The 19953-nt window shown below is 37.2% G+C and overlaps 1 protein-coding gene and 1 pseudogene across 9 annotated transcripts in view; one reads left to right on the top strand and one right to left on the bottom strand.

Moving 5' to 3' along the window:
- The window catches only part of LMNTD1 (lamin tail domain containing 1), a 416942-nt gene that overhangs the window by 311546 nt on the left and 85443 nt on the right, over positions 1-19953 (bottom strand). For all 9 annotated transcript variants that reach the window (XR_009702527.1, XR_009702525.1, XR_009702526.1 and 6 more), the window contains exon 3: positions 2356-2534. The gene's annotated coding sequence lies outside the window, so the exon portion shown is untranslated. The remainder of the gene's footprint in view (positions 1-2355; positions 2535-19953) is intronic.
- Positions 12175-13949, top strand: LOC133101732 (protein FAM32A-like; annotated as a pseudogene).

The raw sequence follows: 19953 nt of genomic DNA, 5'->3' as shown, positions 1-19953 counted from the left end.
TCTGTCCCAGGACTTCTCTGCTAGAGTAAGAAGAAAAACTCTCTCTTGCTTTTAGTGGGTCACAGATTAATTTAGCAAATTCCTCTGCAAGACTTATTTTCTTGAAACTTTCTTGGAGGCCATATTCAAATAGTGTAGACACGAAAGAGCAAGTCATTTCTTTTGGTTGTCCTATAAATAGGCATATATTTTCTCTTTTTTAAACTATTTTTTTAATAAATTTATTTTATTTATTTATTTTTGGCTGTGTTGGGTCTTTGTTGCTGCGCGCGGTCTTTCTCTAGTTGCGGCGAGCGGGGGCTACTCTTCGCTGGGGTGCCGTGCGCGAGCTTCTCACTGCGGTGGTTTCTCTTGTTGTGAAGCATGGGCTCCAGGCGCGTGGGCTTCAGTAGTTGTGGTACGTGGGCTCAGTAGCTGTGGCTCACGGGCTCTAGAGCGCAGGCTCAGTAGTTGTGGTGCACGGGCTTAGTTGCTCCACGGCATGTGGGATCTTCCCGGACCAGGGCTCGAACCCGTGTCCCCTACATTGGCAGGCGGATTCTTTTTTTTTTCTTTTTTACAATGTGAAAATGTCATTTCTTTTTTTTAAACATCTTTATTGGAGTATAATTGCTTTACAATGATGTGTTAGTTTCTGCTTTATAACAAAGTGAATCAGCTATACATATACATATATCACCATATCTCCTCCCTCTTGCGTCTCCCTCCCACCTTCCCTATCCCACCCCTCTAGGTGGTCAAAAATCACCGAGCTGATCTCCCTGTGCTATGCGGCTGCTTCCCACTAGCTATCTATTTTACATTTGGTAGTATTTGTAAGTCCATGCCACTCTCTCACTTCGTCCCAGCTTACCCTTCCCCCTCCCTGTGTCCTCAAGTCCAGTCTCTACGTCTGCGTCTTTATTCCTGTCCTGCCCCTAGGTTCTTCAGAACCTTTTTTTTTTTTTAGATTCCATATATATGTGTTAGCATAAGGTATTTGTTTTTCTCTTTCTGACTTACTTCACTCTGTATGACAGACTCTAGGTCCATCCACCTCACTACAAATAACTCAATTTCGTTTCTTTTTATGGCTGAGTAATATTCTGTTATATATATATATATGTGCCACATCTTCTTTATCCATTCATCTGTCAATGGACACTTAGGTTGCTTCCATGTCCTGGCTATTGTAAATAGAGCTGCAATGAACATTGTGGTACATGACTCCTTTTGAATTGTGGTTTTCTCAGGGTATATGCCCAGTAGTGGGATTGCTGGGTCATATGGTAGTTCTATTTTTAGTTTTTTAAGGAACCTCCATACTGTTCTCCATAGTGGCTGTATCAATTTACATTCCCACCAACAGTGCAAGAGGGTTCCCTTTTCTCCACACCCTCTCCAGCATTTATTGTTTGTAGATTTTTTGATGATGGGCAGGTGGATTCTTAACCACCGCGCCACCAGGGAAGCCCTAGATAGGCATATATTTTCATCCAGTTTGGGAACCAACTCCAATTTTCGAAAGGTAACCAGGTTAGTGGTGATTTATGATGATTTCTACTTTATTATCAGTGTGGTGGTTCCAAAAAAAGGGAAGCTACTAATTCTAATTTCTAATTTCAACTAGGCTATAAATGTCCTCATTTTTTCACACTCCACATTATAGGATTATCATAGAAATTGTTTATTTTTTGTTCTACCTTTTTATTGATAGATAATATGCATTAAAAGTATACAAAGTGCATAGCTCAATAAATTTTCAAAACTGAAAACTTTTTTACTGTATATTTTTATGCACAAAAATAAAATTTAATGTGTCTAAGGTCAGGACCATGTTTTCATTTTTCTCAACCCCTAGCTTAATCCCACGCCCAACAGTAATGCCCAATGTTGATGTCACTGTCCTTTACCTACCAGACAAAGACATTTTATACCCAAAAGTCATCAGGTAGAGAGGTTACTCCAGCGTATTAATTTAACAATAATTATTAATGTAGAACAATTATCAAGCGCTTATATGTACTATTATTATCTCAGTTTTATAGATCAGGAAACTGGTGGACAGAGATTTAGAAAGTGACTGAGATCAAATAGCCAGTAAATGGAAGAGAGCAAGACTGCAAGATAAAACTCAATTTCCCCAAAATAATTTATACCACCTAATTCCTCCACTAGGAAAACTACCATTTTCACTGAGACTGAGAAAAAACTCAACAATTTTTCTTAAGACCAAGAGATAGAATCCACTTTCCTTTAGTAAACGTGAGCCGTGATTCAGCCTTGGATGAGGAGAGCAGTTGAGTGAACTCTAATAGTGTTTAAAATTCTCCAAAGAAGACAAGGAAGAGCACATATTAGAGATTACAGACTTACTTTTTATTTGTGGGCATCTTCCTGCATTTCTTACTGCATCCAGATCACCTCTGCAGCGCCAGCTTCATTTCTATGTAGCTGCTTGTATGGAATCTTTGGGATCCTTAATTTGGGAGCTCTTCCTGAAGGGTGAGATGGTGCTTCCGAGTGGGCAGCCTGCCTCTCATCTCTCTAAATGCCTGTCATTTAAATACAGAAGGATGGATGAGAAAGTCAGATCTTCCTTGAGGCTATTGAGAAAATCCCAACCAAAAACCCTACAAAATCCCATTTACTCAAACTGCTTAAGGTGAAGAAATTCTTCAGATTCCTTAAGATATGTAAAAAATAATACAAGACTAAATTTTAATGTGTAGTTTGAAAAGCTACCAATACTGCTAAGAGATTTCTGGGTGACACATTTATATTCTGATTCTGATTTTATTGTAAGAAGTTCTCTTAAAAATAAGAAGCAAACAGTAGGCATTAGGGATTTGGTACCTGCCTTTTTTTTGTTATGTTTTTATTTAATATAGCTAAGATGAAGAAAAAAATGTGGTGAGACTTTATAAATATAGTTGAAGTGAAGAAAAAATATATACACTAATTTGATGTCTCTGCCATGGAATATTCTAAAGAATACAGTGGAAGCAATATATCTTGAGTCTGAACTAGCAGAAACTACACATGGAGATTGAGTACATTATAGATCTGTAGACAAGGGAGATAAGATAGAATAAAAGAATGATTTTGAAGTTCCCTTTTAACTAAAGTTAATGCGTCACTGGAACTTTAAAAGCAAAAATAAATCTAAGCAATTTATTGTCTTTTTAAAGTAAGATTTTCAAGGACTTCCCTGGTGGTCCAGTGGTTAAGAATCTGCCTTCCAATGCAGGGGATGCAGGTTCGATCCCTGGTTGGGGAACTAAGAGCCCACACGCCACGGGGCAACTAAGCCCGCACGCCACAACTACTGAGCCCCTGCGCTCAGGAGCCCGCGCGCCACAACGAAGAGCCCGCATGCTGCAACTGAGACCCAACATGGCCAAATAAAGAAATAAATTTTAAAAATAAATAAAGTAAGATTTTCATTCTTTCACGAGTAAAAAATTGCAGTTGTAAAAGACTATGATGCACAATTTGTATTGGGGATAAAGAACCATGGTCCTAAACGTTAAGAAATTATCTCTTGCTCTTTCTTTGCCAAAGCAGCTCTCTCAATAAATGTCTTTCAAATCAAGTGGTAGCAATCACAGAAGCTATGCCCGTCTGCATTTGCTTTGTGAACTTGATGATCTGAAGAACGATGAAAGTCTGATAACTCCATTAAGCTATCAGCCCAACCTGCTTTGCATGCAGCCCTGTGAATTATCCATTTCTTCACTGATCTCCTCTCATTTTCAAATATTGGTGGGATCTGGTTAGGTGAGAAGGGTCCCAGAGGCATCACCCCTGCCCCTGCCTGCCCTGCCTCTCTTCATCCTGTAGTCTCACGACTACATGACACTCCAAACCTCATCTTGCTGGAGTCACAAGGTCATACTGACTGGTTTCTATGCAGTTCCAAAGAATAGGTGTCTTTTAAAATACAGTTTTTTCCTGATTTATAGTAATTTTAATATTATCACCAATATGCACTAACATTATTTATCTTTCTAAACTAAACTAGCACACCAGGTAAATACCCCATCATGCCCGGAATTAAGTTAACATTTGATTAGGCAGAACGAGCTTTCCCATCAGTACAATACTCAGTCATCAAGCAAAGCAACTGGTAGATAAAGACTGAGTTGATGGCTATATGATGGTTCATATTAAAGAACCAATATCAGCTACTGAACATTCACTATGTTCCATTCACTATGCTTATTTCACATCTCACAACCTCTGAGTTAGGTGCAATTGTTTTCCAAATTTTACATATAAGGAGACAGAAGCTTACAGAACCAAAATGTACACTGCTAGAATCTGGATTTGAACTCATGCCCTCTTGTACTCAGAGTTAATTTTAGATTTCCTTACACAGGAAGCTATGCATGACAATGGTCCAAACACACCGAGAAGCCCAAGCTTCGCCCACCATGAAGCGATGACATAAAGAGAAAAGTATTGTTTTTTTCCAAAACTTGATGTGTCTAGGAGGGTATTACACAGGCAATTTTACCCAAATGCCATTACGAAACAAAAGAAAAACTAAAGAACATGGAAAGCTGGTACTCTTCAGGAATAATAATAACGAGGTAACACCCTTAAAGCCCCCAACTAAAGACCTTGCCTTTTTTATCTTATTAGGTTCCCATCTGTGTTCCTGCAGGCATGAAACTGGAAGAAGAGATATGCATTTGCAAATACCCTCACACCCAACAAACTCAAATTCCTTACCTGAATTCCCTAGAATGTCTCCTTTTTCAACCAACTTATTTTTATTTTGTTCTTTACTTGGTTCCATTGCATTCTGTATCAAAGCAATGTTTCCAGCCTCCCTTTCAAGTCTCTAAATCTTGTTGCCTTTATTCAGTTTCTCTCACTGTATTGTACTGTTTTCATTGTTGTGGTCCATCTTACTCTTTCTAATTTCTTCTGTGGCTGTGAACATTATTAACACCCCTGCCCCGGCCCTGTGAATGTTATAAATCCTTCTGCCTACAGCATTTTTATTTTTCTGACTTTGTCTGGCATAGCTAAAGTAAACCCTATATTTACATAATAGATAACAGGTATATAATCTCTTGTGTGTATATTTGCCAAAGACATACAAAGACATATGATAATTCATGGATTTATTTCAGATTGAGATTGTAGTGTTTATCCAGAATGTGGATTAATTGTATAGATTCATAGACATTTTTTTTCTTCCATTTTTGTTGAGATGTAATTGACATACAGCACTGTATAAGTTTAAGGTGTAGAGCATAATGATTTGAATTACGTGGATCATGAAATTATTATCACAATACGTTTAATGAACATCCATTATCTCATGTAGATAAAAAATTAAAGAAATAGGAAAAAAATTTTTCCTTGCGATGAGAACACTTGGGATTTACTCTCTTAACAACTTTCATGTATTAACACACAGAAGTGTTAATTATATTTATCATGTTGTACATTACATCCCTAGTGCTTACTTATCTTACAACTGGAAGTTTGTGCATTTTGACTGCCTTCATCCCAATCCACCCCCTAACCAACCCCCACCTCTGGTAACCACAAATCTGATCTCTTTTTCTATGAGTTTGTTTATTTGTTTTTGAAGTATATTTGTTTTTGAAGTATAACAATACTATGTTCCCGGTACACAAAGCAGTGATTCAACATTTCTATACATTTCAAAATTATCATCACAATTAAGTCTAGTTACCTACCATTTGTCAACTTACCAAGATATTACATAATTATTGATATATTCCCTATACTATACATTTCATACCTGTGACTCATTTATTTTGTAACTGGAAGTTTGTACCTCTTAACTTCCCTCACCTATTTCTCTTCTATCCCACCTCTGGCAACCATCAGTTTGTTCTCTGTATATATGAATCTTTCTGTTTTGTTACATTTCTTCATTTGTTCTGTTTTTTTAGATTCCACGTGTAAGTGAAATTACACCATATTTGTCTTTCTCTGACTTATTTCACTTAGCATAATATCTTCTAGGGTCCATCCATGTTGTTGCAAATGGCAATATTTCATTCTCTTTCATGGCTGAGTAATATTCCATTTTATATAGATAACTTATTCTTTATCCATTCATCTACTACTGGAGCTTAGGTTGCTTCCATATCTTGACTATTATGAACATAGGGGAGCATATATCTTTACAAATTAATGTTTTCCTTTTCTTTGGATAAGTACCTAGGAGTGGAATTGTTGGGTCATAAGATAATTCTATTTTTAATTTTTTGAGGAACCTCACATTGTTTTCCATAGTGGCTGCACCAATTTACATTCCCACCAATAGTATTGGGTTGTTCAAAAAGTTAGTTTGGTTAGTGAATACGTTGTTCAATAAAGTTCTTCGTGAAAATGAAAAATGTGTCTTTTTGTTTTACTTAGAACCAAATGAACTTTTTGGCCAACCCAATACATAAGGGTTCCTTTTTCTCCATATCCTCACCGACACTTGTTATTTGTTGTCTTTTTGATAATATCTATTCTGATAGGTGTGAGGTGATATCTCATTGTGGTTTAGATTTGCATTTCCTTGATGATTAGTAATGTTGAGCATTTTTTTTTTCATGTGCCTGTTGGCCACCTGTATGTCTTCTTTTGAAAATGTTCATATACTCTGCCAATTTTTAAATTAGGTTCTTTGGGTTTTTTTGATGTCAAGTTGTATGAGTTCTCTGTATAGTTGGGAGATTAACCCCATGTCAGATATATCATTTACAAATATCTTTGACCATTCAGTAGGTGGTCTTTTTGTTTTCTTGATAGTTTCCTTCATTGTGCAAAAGTTTTTTAGTTTGATGTAGTCTCATTTCCATTTGTTTAATTTTGTTTTTGTTTCTTGCCTGAAGAGACATATCCAAAAAAATATTGCTAACTCCAATGTCAAAGAGATTATTGCCTATGTTTTCTTCTAGAAGTTTTATGGTTTCAGGTCTTATATTTAAGTCTTTCATCCATTTTGAATTTATTTTTATACGTAGTATAAGAAAGTAGTCCAGTTTGATTCTTTTCATGTAGTTGTCAAGTTTTCCCAGCACCATTTATTGAAGAGGCTGTCTTTCCCCACTGTATATTCTTGTCTCCTTTGTCATAGATTAATTAACCATATAAGTGTGGGTTCATTTATGGGCTCTCTATTTTGTTCTGTTTTTGTGCCAGTACCATACTGTTTTGATGACTGTACCTCATTTGTATAGTTTGAAATCAGGGAGTGTGATATCTCCAGTTATGCTCTTTCTCAAGATTGAGAAAATTATGGCTAATTGGGGTCTTTTGTGTTTCCATACAAATTTTAGAATTATTTGGTCTAGTTCTGTGAAAAATGCCATTGGTATTTTGATAGGGATTGCACTGAATCTGTAAATTACCTTGGGTAGTATGGTCATTTTAACAACATTAATTCTTCCAATCCATGAACATGGTATATCTTTCCATCTGGTTGTGTTGTCTTTAATTTCTTTCATCAGTGCCTTATAGTTTTCCGAGTACAGGTCTTTTACCTCCTTAGTTAGATTTATTCCTAGGTACTGTATTCTTTTTGGTGCATTTACAAATGGGATTATTCCTTTAATTTCTCTTTCTGATAGTTCATTGTTAGTGTATAGAAATGCAACAGATTTCTGTACATTAATTTTGTATCCTGCGAATTGACCAAATTCACTGATGAGTTCTAGTAGATTTTTGGTGGTGTATTAAGAATTTTTTATGTATAGTATCATGCCATCTGCAAACAGTAACAGTTTTACTTCTTCCTTTCCAATTTGGATGCCTTTTGTTTCTTTTTCTTGTCTGATTGGTGTGGCTAGGGCTTCCTATACTATGTTGAATAGAAGTGGTGAGAATGGGCATCCTTATCTTATTCCTGATCTCAGAGGAAATGCTTTCAGCTTTTCACCATTGAGTATGATGTTAGCTGTGGGCTTCTCGTATATGGCTTGTATTATGTTGAGGTGTGGTCCTTCTATACTCACTTTCTTGAGAGTTATTATCATAAATAGATGTTGAAGTTTTTGAAAAGCTTTTTCTGCATCTATTGAGATGATCATATAATTTTTTATTCTTCAATTTGTTAGTGTGGTGTGTCACACGGATTGATTTGTGGATACTGTACATCCTTACATCCCTAGGATAAATCCCACTTGATTATTCTGTATGATCCTTGTAATGTGCTGTTGAATTCACTTTGCTAGTATTTTGTTGAGGATTTTTGCATCTGTATTCATCAGTGATATTGGCCTGTAATTTTCTTTTTTGTGTGTGATACCTTTGTCTGGTTTTGGTATCTGGGTGATGTTGGCCTTGAAGAATGAGTACGGAAGCATTCTTTCCCTTGCAATGTTTTAGAATAGTTTGAGAAGGATAGGTGTTAACTCTTCTTTATGTGTTTGGTAGAATTCACCTGTGATGCTGTCTGAGCCTGGACTTTGTTGGGAGTTTTTAATTACCAATTCAATTTCTTTACTGGTAATTGGTCAGTTCATATTTTTTATTTCTTCCTGATTCAGTCTTGGATTGTACATTCAAGTCTTCAGATTGTACATTTCTAGGAATGTGTCCATTTCTTCTAGGTTGTCCATTTTATTGTGTATAATTGTTCATAGTAATCTCTTATTATCCTTTGTATTTCTGTGGTGTTGATTGTAACTTCTCCTTTTTCATTTCTGATTTTATTGATTTGGGCCCTCTCTTTTGTTCTTGATGAGTCTGGCTAAAGTTTTGCCCATTTTTTAATTTTTTCAAAGAACCAGCTCTTAGTTTCATTGATCTTTTCTATTTTTTTTTAAGTCACTATTTCATTTTTATTTCTGCTCTGATCTTTATGATTTCTTTCCTTATACTAACTTTGACTTCTGTTTGTTCTTCTTCTTTTTTTTTTTAGAAATTTAGTTGTAAGGTTAGGTTGTTTATTTGAGATTTTTCTTGTTTCCTGACGTAGGCTTATATTGCTATACACATACCTCTTAGAGTTGCTTTTGCTGCATCCTACAGATTTTGAATCATTGCGTTTTTGTTTTCATTTGTCTCCAGGTGTTTCTCTTTTTTTTAAATTTCTTCTTTGATTTCTTCAGCAACCCATTGGTTCTTTAGTAGCATATTATTTAGCCTCCATATGTTTGTGTTTTTTGCAGTTTTCTTCCTTGTAGTTGATTTCTATTCTCATAGTTCTGTGATTGGAAAAGATGTTAGATATGATTGCAATCTTCTTAAATTTACTGAGACTTGTTTTCTGGCCTAGGATGTGATTTATCCTGGAGACTGTTCCATGTATTGTACACTTGAAAAGAATGTGCATTCTGCTGCTTTTGGATGTAATGTTCTGTATACATCTATTAAGTCCATCTGGTTTAATGTGTCACTTAAGACCAATGTTTCCCTATTGATTTTCTGTCTGGATGATCTGTCCATTGATATAAGTGTGGTGTTAAAGAAGTCCCCTAATATTATTGTGTTACTGTCAATTTCTCCCTTTTTGTCTATTAATATTTGCTTTATGTGTTTAGGTGCTCCTACATGGGGTGCATGTATATTTACAATTGTTATATCTTCTTCTTGGATTGATCCCTTGATCATTATGTAATGTCCTTATCTCTTGTTACAGTCTTTGTTTCAAAATCTATTTTGGCTGATATAAGTATTACTGCCTCGATCATTACATTGATCATTATGTAATGTCCTTATCTCTTGTTACAGTCTTTGTTTCAAAATCTATTTGGGCTGATATAAGTATTACTGCCTCAGCTTTCTTCTCATTTTCATTTGCATGGAATAACTTTTACATCCTCTCACTTTCAGTCTGTGCATGTCTTTAGATCTGAAGTGAGTTTTTGTAGGCATCATATATACGGGTCTTGTTTTTGTATCCATTCAGCCACTCCATATCTTTTGATTGGAGCATTTAGTCCATTTACATTTAAAGTACTTATTGATAGGTATGCATGTATTGCCATTTTGTCAACTGTTTTCTGGTTATTTTATAGTTTGTTTTTGTTCTTTTCTTCTTTTGTTCTTTTTCCTTGTGATTTGATGACTAGTGTTATTTTTGGATTCCTTTTTCTTTGATGTGTATGTATCTATTTTTGATTCTGGTTTGTGGTTACCATGAAGTTTATATATATATCATGAAGTTTATATATATATATAATTTATATGTGTTTATATATTTCAAGTTCCTGATCTCTTAAGTTTGAACGCATTTTAACAATCCTGCATTTGTATTCCCCCACCACCATGTTTACTGTTTTCGATGTCATATTTTACTTCTTTTTGTTTTGTGTATCCCTTAGCTAGTTATTGTGGATATAGCTGATTTTATTACCTTTGTCTTTTAACATTCCTACTCACTTTATATGTGGTTGATCTACTACCTTTACTGAATATTTGCCTTTACCAAAGAGATTTTTCCTTATATAATTTTCATATTTCTACTTATAGTCTTTTCCACTTAGAGAAGTCTCTTTAACATTTCTTGTGAAGCTGGTTTCATAATGATGAACTCTTTTGGCTCTTGCATCTCTGTAACCTCTTGATCTCTCCTTCAAATATGAATGATAGCCTTGCTGGTAGAGTATTCTTGGTTGTAGGTTTTTCCCTTTCAACATTTTAAATATATTGTGCCACTCCCTTCTGGCCTGCAGGGTTTCTGCTACAAAGTCAGCTGATAGGCTTATGGGAGTCCACTGTACATAACAAGTTGCTTTTCTCTTGCTGCTTTTAATATTTTCTCTTTATCTTAAATTTTTGCCATTTTAATTACAGTGTGTCTTGGTGTCATCCTCTTTGGGTTGATCTTGTTTGGGACTCCCTGTGCTTCCTGTGCTTGGATGTCTGTTTCTTTTCCCAGGTTAAGGAAGTTTTCAGCTGTTATATCTTCAAATATGTTCTCTGCCATCTTCTCTCTTCTCTTTCTGGGACCCCTAATGTTAGTGCTAATATTAGTACACTTGATGTTGTTCCAGAGGTCTCTTAAAGTGCCCTCATTGAAAAATTTTTTTCTTTTTTCTGTTCAGCTTGGGTGATTTCCACTACTCTGCCTTCCAGCTTGCTGATCTGTTCCTCTGTATTATTAATCTACTGTTGATTACTTCTAGTGTAATTTTTATTTCAGTTATTGTATTCTTCATCTCTGTTTGGTTCTTTTTCATATTTTCTAACTTGTTGTTAGAAACTTCTGACTTCTCATCTGTTCTTCTGCCAAACTCTTTGAGCATCTCTATGATCATTACCTTGAATTCTTTATCAGGCAGATTGCTTATCTCCACTTCACTTAATTCTTCTTCCATAGCTTTATCTTGTTCTTCTGTCACTTCATTTTGCTTAATTCTCCATTTTTATTTCTATGTATTTGGTAGTCTGGCTACCTGATCTTGGAGAAGTGGCCTTATATGGGAGATGTCCTATGGGGCTTAGCAGCACACTCCACTCTGGTCACCAGCATTATATGCTCTAGAGGCATCATCTATGTGGGCGGTGTGAGCCTTTTGTTGTGGTGGGCTGACTACTCTGGGCATGCTGGTAGGCATGACTGACCCTCAGTCCAGTTAGTCAGCAGGCCTTGCTGAGTACAGAGGCTGCTGGCCACTGGTAAGCAGGGCCAGTTCCTGCCACAAGTGGCTGTTCATGGCCTACAAAGTCCCAGTCCAGGCCCACTGGTGTGTGAGGTCAGGTCATGAGGCGGCTGGCTGCAGAGCCCTTGGGGGTGTCCCAGGTCTATTGCTGACCCACTAGTAAGTGAAGCCAGGTCCTGGGGTGGCTGGCTGTGGCCCAGGGGTGCAAAGCTGGTGTGGGCTTGCTGGTGGGCTGGTGCCCACAGGTCCTGGATCTGGTGTTGGCCCGGTGGTGGGTAGGGTCATGTCCTGGCAACTACTTGTGGGGCCCTGGGAGTCCAGGCTAGTGACCCGCCCACTGGTGGGTGGAACTAGGTCCTGGGCCCTCTGGTGGATGGATCCAGGTCCCAGGGAGGCTGGGGGTTCAGGGGGTCCTAAAGCAACTGCCCTGTTGGTGGTTGGGGCTGTGTCCTTGTCTGGCTAGCTCTTTGGCATGGGGTGTCCCAGGACTGGTGCCAACTGGCTGGTTGGTGGAACCGGGTCCCAGCACGAATAAGATAGTGGGAGGATTCCAAAATGTCATTTGCCAGTACTAGTGTCCTTGTGGTAGAATAAACTCCCCAAAATGGCTGCTGCCAGTGTTTATGTCCCCAGGGTAAGTCCTAGTTGCCTCCTGCCTCTGCAAGAAGCTCTCCAAGATCAGCAAGTGCATTTGACCCAAGCTCTTTTCAAGTGCTTGCTCCTGCCCTTGATCTCAGAGCATGTGAAATTTTGTGTGCAGCATTTAAGAGTGGAGTTTCTGTTTCCTACAATCCTCTGGCTCTCCCAAAAGTAAACCCTGCTGGTCGTCAAAGCCAAACACTCTGAGGGCTCATCTTCCCAGTGCAGGACCCCTCAAGTGGGAAGCCAAGGGTGGGGTTCAGACCCCTAGCTCCTTGGGGAGAACCTCTACAATTGTAATTATCCTCCCACTTGTGGGTTGCCTACCTGGGGGTATGGGTCTGACTAATACCACATTTCTGCCCCTCCTACCCATCTCATTGTGGTTCCTTCTTTATATCTATAGTTGTAGAAGATATTTTCTGCTAGTCTTCAGGTCCTTCTCATCAATAGTTCCTCTGTAAATAGTTGTAATTTTGGTGTGCCTGTGGGAGGAGGTGAGCTCAGGGTCTCCCTACTCCACCATCTTGGCCACTCTTGATTCACTGACATTTAATTATACATCTAGCAATAATTTTTTTTAAAGAATCACTAGAAAAAGAATTATATTAAATGATAAATATACAAAATCTCACATAATGGTGATAATTACGATTATGATAATTTATAATATTATCATTATCATCTTGAAATGATAATAAAGATGATGATGACAAATCTATGAACTAAATGTCACTATACTTATATACACACAAAAAAACCCTTATCTTCTTTAGGTGATGGTAAAAGAATAAGCCTATGATGATGGTTAGACTGGAGTCATCTTACTAATATTATCTTTTTCACAATCATACTTAGTTAATTTGAATTCATTATACTTCCAATGGATACATAAAGAATAGGAAATAAGAAAAATACAACAAATGCCTTTAAAGATTATCAAGTATCAATATAATTCTCTATTGTCAACTTATACAAAGCTGAAAAGTAATTCCCATTGTGCCCTGCATCATAGATAATCTTGGTTTACATTTACTTATATAACTACTGCTGTCAGGAGGCTCTGTTATTTTAATTTATGGAGTGCCAACAGGATTTTAAGATATTGTCCACATATGTTGAGTCATGCACAGTAAAGATAGAACAAAAGAGATGAGACATAAAAACCCAGGAGGAGGTGGGAGTATTAAGTCCTTGTTCCCTTTTTTTGTCTGTCTATGCAACTTTTTCTTGGATGACAGAGGAAAAAAGCATCACTGTCCTTGATCAAAGAAGGAGGGGGAGAAAAAGGAAGAAATTGTGGAGAAGGGGCCTCTGAAGCTGAAAGGCATCGCAGAGCTCGGAGTGACTAAACGGAAGAAGAAAAAGAAGGACAAAGACTAGGTGAAACTCCTGGATGTGATGGGAACAAGCAAAAAGAACGAGGAGGAGAAGCGGTGCAGCCTGCACAAGTGGACACCGGCCCAGGCAGCCTTCGAGAAGATGCAGGAGAAGCGGCAAATGGAAGATGCAGGAGAAGCGGCAAATCCTGAAGAAAGTATTTAATACGCACAAGCAGAGAGAAGAGGACTTCATCAGACACCTGGACACACTCACAGAGCACTATGACATTCCCAAAGTCAGCTGGACAAAGTAGCCTCCCCGCCTGGGGTATGGAGTGGCATCAAGGAAAAGCAGAAGGCAAAGCTGGGGTTATATTTGGTGCCTTTGGTATTTTCTAGAAACATTCTTTTACACACATCCTTGCATCTTCTGCTGAGACAGTACTTTTCTAAGCTGTATGTCCTCATTCTGGAACTTGATTAAAGTAAGACTGTCCTTTTACTCTATTTTGATTTCTCAGTAGCACATAGAAGAGAAACCTTTTTAGTTTGGAAAGTGTATCCAGAGATTAAGTGCCATTGAAAACTGTTTTTACCCCCAAGTTGTATCTGACGCTTTGACAGCCAGTACACTTCTATGTAAGTGCCATGGAAAAGTGTTTTTACCCCCCAGTTGTATCTGACTCTTTGACAGCCAGCCAGCTGGCTTTGCCTGGATGAAACTGACTCCAGAGGACAAGGAGATAATGCCAGCGTGGCCTGCAGCATGTAGACCCCTGTAGGGCCCTGCACAGGCTGCCCTTCCAAGCTCCCTCTAGCTTGGGGCTCATGCTCTCCAATCCAGGGCCTGGGGAAGCCACTTGCAGCTTCATGGTCTTTAGACTGCCCCCTCAGCCTCCTGGCCAGTGAGACAACACAGCCTGGGAAACAGAACAACCACCTAAGGCAGGGATAGAACGTACACCTTGTCCCTTTCTAAACCTGTGGCCAGCATGTAGCCTCTTCTCCCAATATCCTCATTCCAGACATGTCTAGTTGGTGTTGCCATGGCAGACACTGCCAGTCAAGCGCAGCATTCTTTGTAATGGAACCCAGACACAGCCTGCCATCTTACCCTCAACCCTGGGCTCCAAGCAGCCCCCTGTATTTATTCAGAGTTGGCATATAACGTGTTTGGTGCTCCTGGCCTAAGGACACCTCAAACGTGATGGGACCAAAGCAGAGCCCCAAGCACAGACATACATGGGCGTAGTCGAAAGGAAGGACTCAGGTTCCCGTGCTAGAGAGCCAGGATCTTTGAGGGCCTATGTGTACCCACCAGATGAGGATCAGATTGCATATGCTATTGGGAAAAAGTGTGCTGACATAGATGCTGACAGAATAAGAAAGGCAGAAAACAAAACCAAGTGTTGGGTTTGGGACTGTCATATGAGAAATGCAGAATAAAACAAACAAAAAAAGTTATTAAAAAAAAAAGAAAGAAATTCTGGCCAAAGTAAGGACATGTTAAAGAATTGGGAAAAATTGCCTTAATTCATCTATTATAACTCTAACTTTAGGAAGAATAAGAAAAGGATATTATTCTTGCGAGTCCCAGAAAAAAAAAAAAGTCTAAGAAATGAATTTGTGAATCAAACTTTTTAAGAAAATAAATTGAGTATGAAAAACTAAGATTTGCTTTGAAGCTTGATCGATTGAATTTTACTGGTGCTCTCTTTTTATAGCAAATTATGTAACTGACATTAAAATACTGAATTAATATTCACCAAAAAAAACTATTAGAACTAATAAATGAATTCAGTAAAGTTGCAGGATACAAAAATAATATACGGATGCAATTGTAAATGGGATTGTTTTCTTCATTTCTCTTTGTGATGGTTCATTATTAGTATATAGAAATGCAACAGTATTGCATTTGGAAGAAACAATATCGTTAAAGTGTCCATACTCCTCAAAGCAATCTACAGATTCAATGCAATCCCTATCAAAATACCAATGGCATTTTCCACAGAACTAAAACAAATAACCCTAAAATTTGTATGGGTCCACAAAGGACCCCAAATAGCCAAAACAATCTTAAGAAAGAAGAATAAGTCTGGAGATACCACATTCCCTGATTTTGAACTACAAAACAAAGTTACAATAATCAAAACATTGTGATACTGGCACAAAAACAGACACATGGACCAATGAAACAGAATAGAGAGCTCAGAAATGAATCCACACTTATATGGTCAATTAATTTATGACAATGGAGGTAAGAATATCCAATGGGGAAAAGACAGTCTCTTCAATAAATGATGTTGGGAAAACTGGACAGCTACATTCAAAAAAATGAAACTGGACTTCTTTCTTACACCATATACAAAAATAAACTCAAAATGGATTAAAGACTGAAATGTTAGACCTGAAACCATAAAACTTCTAGAAGAAAATATAGGCAATAATCTTTTTGACACTGGTCTTAGCAACATATTTTTGGATATGCCTCTTCAGGCAAAGGAAACAAAAGCAAAATTAAGCACAGGGGACTACACCAAACTAAAAAGCTTTCACACAGGGAAGGAAACCAGCAACCAAAATGAAAGGCAATCTACTGAACCGGAGAATATCTGCAAATGATATATCCAGTAAGGGGTTGATATCCAAAATATATAAAGGATTCATACAACTCAATATCAAAAAAACCAAACAACCTGATTTTAAAATGGGCACAGGACCTGAATAGACATTTTTCCAATGGAAATATACAGATGGCCAACAGACACATGAAAATGTGCTCAGTGTCACTAATTATCAGGGAAATGCAAATCAAAATCACAATGGGATACCACCTCACACCTATCAGGCTGGCTATTATCAAAAAGACAAGAAACAACAAGTGTTAGTGAGGATGTGGAGAAAAGGGACCTCTCATGCACTGTTTGTAGGAATATAAATTGGTGCAGTCACTATGGAAAAGGGTATAAAGTTTCCTAAAAAAAAAAAAATTAAAAATAGAACTACCATATGGTCCAGCAATTCCACTACTGGGTTTTCATCTGAAGAAATGAAAACACAATTTGAAAAGATATAGGTACCCCTATGTTCATTGCAGAACTATTTACAATAGCCATGATATGGAAGCAACGTAAGTGTCCACTGATAGATAAATGGATAAAAATGTGGTATACATATATACAATGGAATATTACTCAGTCATTAAAATGATAAAATCTTGCCCTTTGCAGCAATATGGATGGACTTAGAGGGTATTATGTGAAGTGAAATAAGTTAGACAGAGAAAGACAAATACTGTATAATTTCACTTATACGTGGAATCTAAAAAGCAAAACAAATGAACAACCAAAACAAAACTGAAACAGACTCACATATATAGAGAACAAACAGGTGGTTACCAGAGGGGTGGGGGGTTGAGGGACAGATGAAATAGGTGAAGGAGATTAAGAGATACAAACTTCCAGCTATAAAATAAATAAGTCACAGGGATGTAATGCATAGTATAGGGAATATAGTCAATAATATTGTAACAACTTTGGTGACAGACGGGAACTAGATTTATTATTATCATTTCATAATATTTAAAAATATTGAATCACTATGTAATATACCTGAAACTAATGTAATACGTATATTAATTATAATTCAATTAAAAATAATAAAATAATTCATATTCACTTGTCATTAGTTCAGTCAAATAGCTCTGTTGGTAACTCTTATGATAAAGACAACTAATAATAAAATAATGATAGAATTGAGAAATACATACTGTGGTCCATGTATCATTTTTTCAATACTATAATAAGTGCTAGAGGTAGACTAAGATCCAGGATCCTGGAGCCAAACTGTATAGGTTCAAATACTGACTCTGTCACTTTCTAGCTATGTGACCTTAGGCAATTTACCTAACCTCTCTGTGTCTCAATTTCCTCATTTTTAAATATGGATAATAATAGTATCTACCCCAAAGGGTTTTTATAAAGATTACATTAGTTAATAAATGTAAAAACTTAGAACAATGCCTTCCACATATTCGGCATTATTTAAGTATTTGCTGTTGTTCTTTGAAATTTATATTTGAAAAGATATGTGATTGATCATGACATTCATTTCTGGTTTTAATAATACTTATAAAACTAGGAATAGAAAAAAAGTGTTCTTAACTTGAAGTACTGGTTAAGAATGCTCTGGTGGAAAGTAACAGAAAACTCTGTGAATGGTGGTGTAAGCTATAATAACATTTTTGTATTTATTTTACAAGAATTTCAGAAGCAGACAGTCTCAGAACTGGGTCAGTGAGCTAAAAATATAACTTGGGACTCAGGTTCATTCCAGCCTTGTGTTTTGACCATGCTTAGCTGTCAGCTCTTCATTCTCATGCTGGTTGCTTATTATCAGGAGGGCTGCCACAGCTCTAGGCTTCAATACTGGATGTAGGAAAAGGAGAACTGCCAACAAGCTCTGCACTCACACACGCACTGATACCTAACCCTTAAGAGGATTCAAATGATCCCTCTCTTAAGATGCCAGCAGACTTCCCCTTAACAGAGGAAGTAAGTAACTGGCTCTCCAGCATCCATAGTTAGAGGTTACAGAATGGCTTTGAGGGTAGCCCACTAGCACTTTCTGTTACTTTGATGAAGACAACCTATCAGAAAGCAACAACAAATGTCACACATAAGATGTGACTCTTGAAGAATTCTGATTAAAGCTCAGAACAAGAAAAGTCTGCTTATACACAGCTATTATTCAATATTTTTATGGATGCCCTAGCCAGTGCTCATAAACCAAGAAAATCAAAGACAATCAATTGAAAATTTTAGATTTAAAATGAAATAAAGGGACTTCCTTGGAAGTCCAGTGGTTAAGAATCCACCTTCCAATGCAGGGGACGCCGGTTCGCTCCCTGGTCAGGGAACTAAGATCCCACATGCCGTGGGTCAACTAAGCCCACGCACCACAACTACTGAGCTGGCGTGCTCTAGAGCCCGCACGCCACAACTAGAGAGAAACCTGCATGCCACAATGAAGAGCCCGTGTGCTGCAACTAAGACCAGATGCAGCCAAATAAAGAAAATAAATTAATTAAATAAATAAATACTTTAAAAAAAAGAAATAAAATTAAAATTCAGTTCCTCAGTTTCACTAACAACATTTCAAGCGACCAATGGCCTCATGTCACTAGTGGCTACCATACTGGACAACACAGAGAACATTTCCATCATCTCTGAAAGTTTGATTTGACATTGCTGCAGTTTAGAGGGAAAGTTGTCAGTACCCACAAACCTTTAAAATGTGAACGTTAGTTGAATGCACAGTTGCACTACTGACAATAATCTGTCCTGCAGAAATACACAATTGCACAAAACTGTGTGTATAAAATTGTAATATTATTAGCAGTACTCCCACACTGGAAGTGATATGTGTCCATCAGCAGAGGGGGGATTTAATAAATTATACTACATTCAGATTATAACATATTATGCAGATATTTGAAAAAATGATACAGATCTATATATACTCACAAGGAAGGATGCTTGCCATATATTGCTGAGTGAATCAAGCAAGTTACACCCATACACTACGATCCCATTTTGATTTCAAATATATTGTACATAAATTTGTATAAAATTGTATACATGTAATTGCACATGTTTCAGGACCAGGACTATGGGGAAGTGAGTGAGATGCCTAGGGCACAAAATTCTCAGTATCTCTGTAAATTTTAGACCCTAGATGCTTCACTCACCATTCCCTAGTCCTGGCCCTGATACGTTTGCATGTATATAGAAAAATCTTTGAGAATAATCACACATGAATAAAGGAGTATTTTCATTTTAACATTTTTCACTTCTATATTATTTGATTTTTTAAGGAAGGGTGTGACCTGAAGCAAGTTGTTTATTAAAGCCTATACCTAAGGGAACAGTAGAGACCAAAACAGCAGTGAAAGACCTGCTCTAGTCTGGGGCCCGTTACAGACTAGCAACATGTTAATATTTGAGCTGGTTTTCATGTTGAGTTCCACATAATTTCTGAAGATTTTCATTTGACCCTTTGAACAGAGGAAATACTACCAGCATTTTTATTATATAAATAATCATGTCTGCTTCTATTTGTATTTTTTCATGTTATATTCTCAATGCTTATTAGTAATAGCTCTTCCATACCACAGTTTCTGTATAATTACCATGTAATCAGCCGAGCAAAATTTTAATGACTTTTTAACAACACAGAATGTGGTCAGTCATTTGCCGAATTATTACAGTAGCTCAAGTCGCTGGTCTATGTATCAATACCAAAAATGCTGCTAATCATGGAGTTTCCAACATGAATTGAGTGGCTTCAGTCTTTTTCATTCAATGTCTATTTATATTTTCTTCTGATCAATGTTCATGCCTTTGTTGTGTTTTTTCAATTTT

The sequence above is a fragment of the Eubalaena glacialis genome, chromosome 11 (assembly GCF_028564815.1).
Source record: "Eubalaena glacialis isolate mEubGla1 chromosome 11, mEubGla1.1.hap2.+ XY, whole genome shotgun sequence".
Lineage (NCBI taxonomy): Eukaryota > Metazoa > Chordata > Mammalia > Artiodactyla > Balaenidae > Eubalaena > Eubalaena glacialis.
The sequence above is the reverse complement of the archived record's forward strand: the minus strand, read 5'-3'. Positions and strand labels throughout refer to the sequence as shown.